The sequence below is a fragment of the Garra rufa genome, chromosome 1, assembly GCF_049309525.1.
Source record: "Garra rufa chromosome 1, GarRuf1.0, whole genome shotgun sequence".
NCBI classification, from domain to species: domain Eukaryota; kingdom Metazoa; phylum Chordata; class Actinopteri; order Cypriniformes; family Cyprinidae; genus Garra; species Garra rufa.
Window position 1 is genome coordinate 4,890,935 of NC_133361.1, and position 5,615 is coordinate 4,896,549.

The following is a 5,615-nucleotide window of genomic DNA, read 5'->3' on the forward strand; positions in this document are numbered from 1 at the left end:
CTGTGGTCACTGTGAGGTCACTGCTCACTCACTGTGTGCTCATACTGTGGTCACTGTGAGGTCACTGCTCACTCACTGTGTGCTCATACTGTGGTCACTGTGAGGTCACTGCACACTCACTGTGTGCTCATACTGTGATCACTGTGAGGTCAATGCGCACTCACTGTGTGCTCATACTGTGGTCACTGTGAGGTCACTGCGCACTCACTGTGTGCTCATACTGTGGTCACTGTGAGGTCACTGCGCACTCACTGTGTGCTCATACTGTGGTCACTGTGAGGTCACTGCTCACTCACTGTGTGCTCATAATGTGTTCACTGTGTGCTCATACTGTGGTCACTGTGAGGTCACTGCTCACTCACTGTGTGCTCATACTGTGGTCACTGTGAGTTCACTGCTCACTCACTGTGTGCTCATACTGTGATCACTGTGAGGTCAATGCGCACTCACTGTGTGCTCATACTGTGGTCACTGTGAGGTCACTGCTCACTCACTGTGTGCTCATACTGTGGTCACTGTGAGGTCACTGCTCACTCACTGTGTGCTCATACTGTGATCACTGTGTGCTCATACTGTGATCACTGTGAGGTCAATGCGCACTCACTGTGTGCTCATACTGTGATCACTGTGTGCTCATACTGTGGTCACTGCGCACTCACTGTGTGCTCATACTGTGATCACTGTGTGCTCATACTGTGGTCACTGTGAGGTCACTGCGCACTCACTGTGTGCTCATACTGTGGTCACTGTGAGGTCACTGCTCACTCACTGTGTGCTCATACTGTGGTCACTGTGAGGTCACTGCTCACTCACTGTGTGCTCATACTGTGGTCACTGTGAGGTCACTGCTCACTCACTGTGTGCTCATACTGTGATCACTGTGAGGTCAATGCGCACTCACTGTGTGCTCATACTGTGGTCACTGTGAGGTCACTGCTCACTCACTGTGTGCTCATACTGTGGTCACTGTGAGGTCACTGCTCACTCACTGTGTGCTCATACTGTGGTCACTGTGAGGTCACTGCTCACTCACTGTGTGCTCATACTGTGGTCACTGTGAGGTCACTGCTCACTCACTGTGTGCTCATACTGTGGTCACTGTGAGGTCACTGCTCACTCACTGTGTGCTCATACTGTGGTCACTGTGAGGTCACTGCTCACTCACTGTGTGCTCATACTGTGGTCACTGTGAGGTCACTGCTCACTCACTGTGTGCTCATACTGTGATCACTGTGAGGTCAATGCGCACTCACTGTGTGCTCATACTGTGATCACTGTGTGCTCATACTGTGGTCACTGCGCACTCACTGTGTGCTCATACTGTGGTCACTGTGAGGTCACTGCTCACTCACTGTGTGCTCATACTGTGGTCACTGTGAGGTCACTGCACACTCACTGTGTGCTCATAATGTGATCACTGTGTGCTCATACTGTGGTCACTGTGAGGTCACTGCGCACTCACTGTGTGCTCATACTGTGATCACTGTGAGGTCACTGCTCACTCACTGTGTGCTCATACTGTGATCACTGTGAGGTCAATGCGCACTCACTGTGTGCTCATACTGTGATCACTGTGTGCTCATACTGTGGTCACTGCGCACTCACTGTGTGCTCATACTGTGATCACTGTGTGCTCATACTGTGGTCACTGTGAGGTCACTGCGCACTCACTGTGTGCTCATACTGTGGTCACTGTGAGGTCACTACTCACTCACTGTGTGCTCATACTGTGGTCACTGTGAGGTCACTGCTCACTCACTGTGTGCTCATACTGTGGTCACTGTGAGGTCACTGCTCACTCACTGTGTGCTCATACTGTGATCACTGTGTGCTCATACTGTGGTCACTGTGAGGTCACTGCTCACTCACTGTGTGCTCATACTGTGATCACTGTGAGGTCAATGCGCACTCACTGTGTGCTCATACTGTGGTCACTGTGAGGTCACTGCTCACTCACTGTGTGCTCATACTGTGGTCACTGTGAGGTCACTGCTCACTCACTGTGTGCTCATACTGTGGTCACTGTGAGGTCACTGCTTACTCACTGTGTGCTCATACTGTGGTCACTGTGAGGTCACTGCTCACTCACTGTGTGCTCATACTGTGGTCACTGTGAGGTCACTGCTCACTCACTGTGTGCTCATACTGTGGTCACTGTGAGGTCACTGCTCACTCACTGTGTGCTCATACTGTGATCACTGTGAGGTCAATGCGCACTCACTGTGTGCTCATACTGTGATCACTGTGTGCTCATACTGTGGTCACTGCGCACTCACTGTGTGCTCATACTGTGGTCACTGTGAGGTCACTGCTCACTCACTGTGTGCTCATACTGTGGTCACTGTGAGGTCACTGCACACTCACTGTGTGCTCATACTGTGATCACTGTGAGGTCAATGCGCACTCACTGTGTGCTCATACTGTGGTCACTGTGAGGTCACTGCGCACTCACTGTGTGCTCATACTGTGGTCACTGTGAGGTCACTGCTCACTCACTGTGTGCTCATAATGTGTTCACTGTGTGCTCATACTGTGGTCACTGTGAGGTCACTGCTCACTCACTGTGTGCTCATACTGTGGTCACTGTGAGGTCACTGCTCACTCACTGTGTGCTCATACTGTGATCACTGTGAGGTCAATGCGCACTCACTGTGTGCTCATACTGTGATCACTGTGAGGTCAATGCGCACTCACTGTGTGCTCATACTGTGGTCACTGTGAGGTCACTGCTCACTCACTGTGTGCTCATACTGTGGTCACTGTGAGGTCACTGCTCACTCACTGTGTGCTCATACTGTGGTCACTGTGAGGTCACTGCTCACTCACTGTGTGCTCATACTGTGGTCACTGTGAGGTCACTGCTCACTCACTGTGTGCTCATACTGTGGTCACTGTGAGGTCACTGCTCACTCACTGTGTGCTCATACTGTGATCACTGTGAGGTCAATGCGCACTCACTGTGTGCTCATACTGTGATCACTGTGAGGTCAATGCGCACTCACTGTGTGCTCATACTGTGGTCACTGTGAGGTCACTGCTCACTCACTGTGTGCTCATACTGTGGTCACTGTGAGGTCACTGCTCACTCACTGTGTGCTCATACTGTGGTCACTGTGAGGTCACTGCTCACTCACTGTGTGCTCATACTGTGGTCACTGTGAGGTCACTGCTCACTCACTGTGTGCTCATACTGTGGTCACTGTGAGGTCACTGCTCACTCACTGTGTGCTCATACTGTGATCACTGTGTGCTCATACTGTGATCACTGTGAGGTCAATGCGCACTCACTGTGTGCTCATACTGTGATCACTGTGTGCTCATACTGTGGTCACTGCGCACTCACTGTGTGCTCATACTGTGATCACTGTGTGCTCATACTGTGGTCACTGTGAGGTCACTGCGCACTCACTGTGTGCTCATACTGTGGTCACTGTGAGGTCACTGCTCACTCACTGTGTGCTCATACTGTGGTCACTGTGAGGTCACTGCTCACTCACTGTGTGCTCATACTGTGGTCACTGTGAGGTCACTGCTCACTCACTGTGTGCTCATACTGTGATCACTGTGTGCTCATACTGTGGTCACTGTGAGGTCACTGCTCACTCACTGTGTGCTCATACTGTGATCACTGTGAGGTCAATGCGCACTCACTGTGTGCTCATACTGTGGTCACTGTGAGGTCACTGCTCACTCACTGTGTGCTCATACTGTGGTCACTGTGAGGTCACTGCTCACTCACTGTGTGCTCATACTGTGGTCACTGTGAGGTCACTGCTCACTCACTGTGTGCTCATACTGTGGTCACTGTGAGGTCACTGCTCACTCACTGTGTGCTCATACTGTGGTCACTGTGAGGTCACTGCTCACTCACTGTGTGCTCATACTGTGGTCACTGTGAGGTCACTGCTCACTCACTGTGTGCTCATACTGTGGTCACTGTGAGGTCACTGCTCACTCACTGTGTGCTCATACTGTGATCACTGTGAGGTCAATGCGCACTCACTGTGTGCTCATACTGTGATCACTGTGTGCTCATACTGTGGTCACTGCGCACTCACTGTGTGCTCATACTGTGGTCACTGTGAGGTCACTGCTCACTCACTGTGTGCTCATACTGTGGTCACTGTGAGGTCACTGCACACTCACTGTGTGCTCATAATGTGATCACTGTGTGCTCATACTGTGGTCACTGTGAGGTCACTGCGCACTCACTGTGTGCTCATACTGTGATCACTGTGAGGTCACTGCTCACTCACTGTGTGCTCATACTGTGATCACTGTGAGGTCACTGCTCACTCACTGTGTGCTCATAATGTGATCACTGTGTGCTCATACTGTGGTCAATGTGAGGTCACTTCACACTCACTGTGTGCTCATAATGTGATCACTGTGTGCTCATACTGTGGTCACTGTGAGGTCACTGCTCACTCACTGTGTGCTCATACTGTGGTCACTGTGAGGTCACTGCTCACTCACTGTGTGCTCATACTGTGGTCACTGTGAGGTCACTGCTCACTCACTGTGTGCTCATACTGTGGTCACTGTGAGGTCACTGCTCACTCACTGTGTGCTCATACTGTGGTCACTGTGAGGTGACTGCACACTCACTGTGTGCTCATAATGTGATCACTGTGTGCTCATACTGTGGTCAATGTGAGGTCACTGCTCACTCACTGTGTGCTCATACTGTGGTCACTGTGAGGTCACTGCTCACTCACTGTGTGCTCATACTGTGGTCACTGTGAGGTCACTGCTCACTCACTGTGTGCTCATAATGTGATCACTGTGTGCTCATACTGTGGTCAATGTGAGGTCACTTCACACTCACTGTGTGCTCATAATGTGATCACTGTGTGCTCATACTGTGGTCACTGTGAGGTCACTGCTCACTCACTGTGTGCTCATACTGTGATCACTGTGAGGTCACTGCTCACTCACTGTGTGCTCATAATGTGATCACTGTGTGCTCATACTGTGGTCAATGTGAGGTCACTTCACACTCACTGTGTGCTCATAATGTGATCACTGTGTGCTCATACTGTGGTCACTGTGAGGTCACTGCTCACTCACTGTGTGCTCATACTGTGGTCACTGTGAGGTCACTGCTCACTCACTGTGTGCTCATACTGTGGTCACTGTGAGGTCACTGCTCACTCACTGTGTGCTCATACTGTGGTCACTGTGAGGTCACTGCTCACTCACTGTGTGCTCATACTGTGGTCACTGTGAGGTGACTGCACACTCACTGTGTGCTCATAATGTGATCACTGTGTGCTCATACTGTGGTCAATGTGAGGTCACTGCTCACTCACTGTGTGCTCATACTGTGGTCACTGTGAGGTCACTGCTCACTCACTGTGTGCTCATACTGTGGTCACTGTGAGGTCACTGCTCACTCACTGTGTGCTCATAATGTGATCACTGTGTGCTCATACTGTGGTCAATGTGAGGTCACTTCACACTCACTGTGTGCTCATAATGTGATCACTGTGTGCTCATACTGTGGTCACTGTGAGGTCACTGCTCACTCACTGTGTGCTCATACTGTGATCACTGTGAGGTCACTGCTCACTCACTGTGTGCTCATACTGTGGTCACTGTGAGGTCACTGCTCA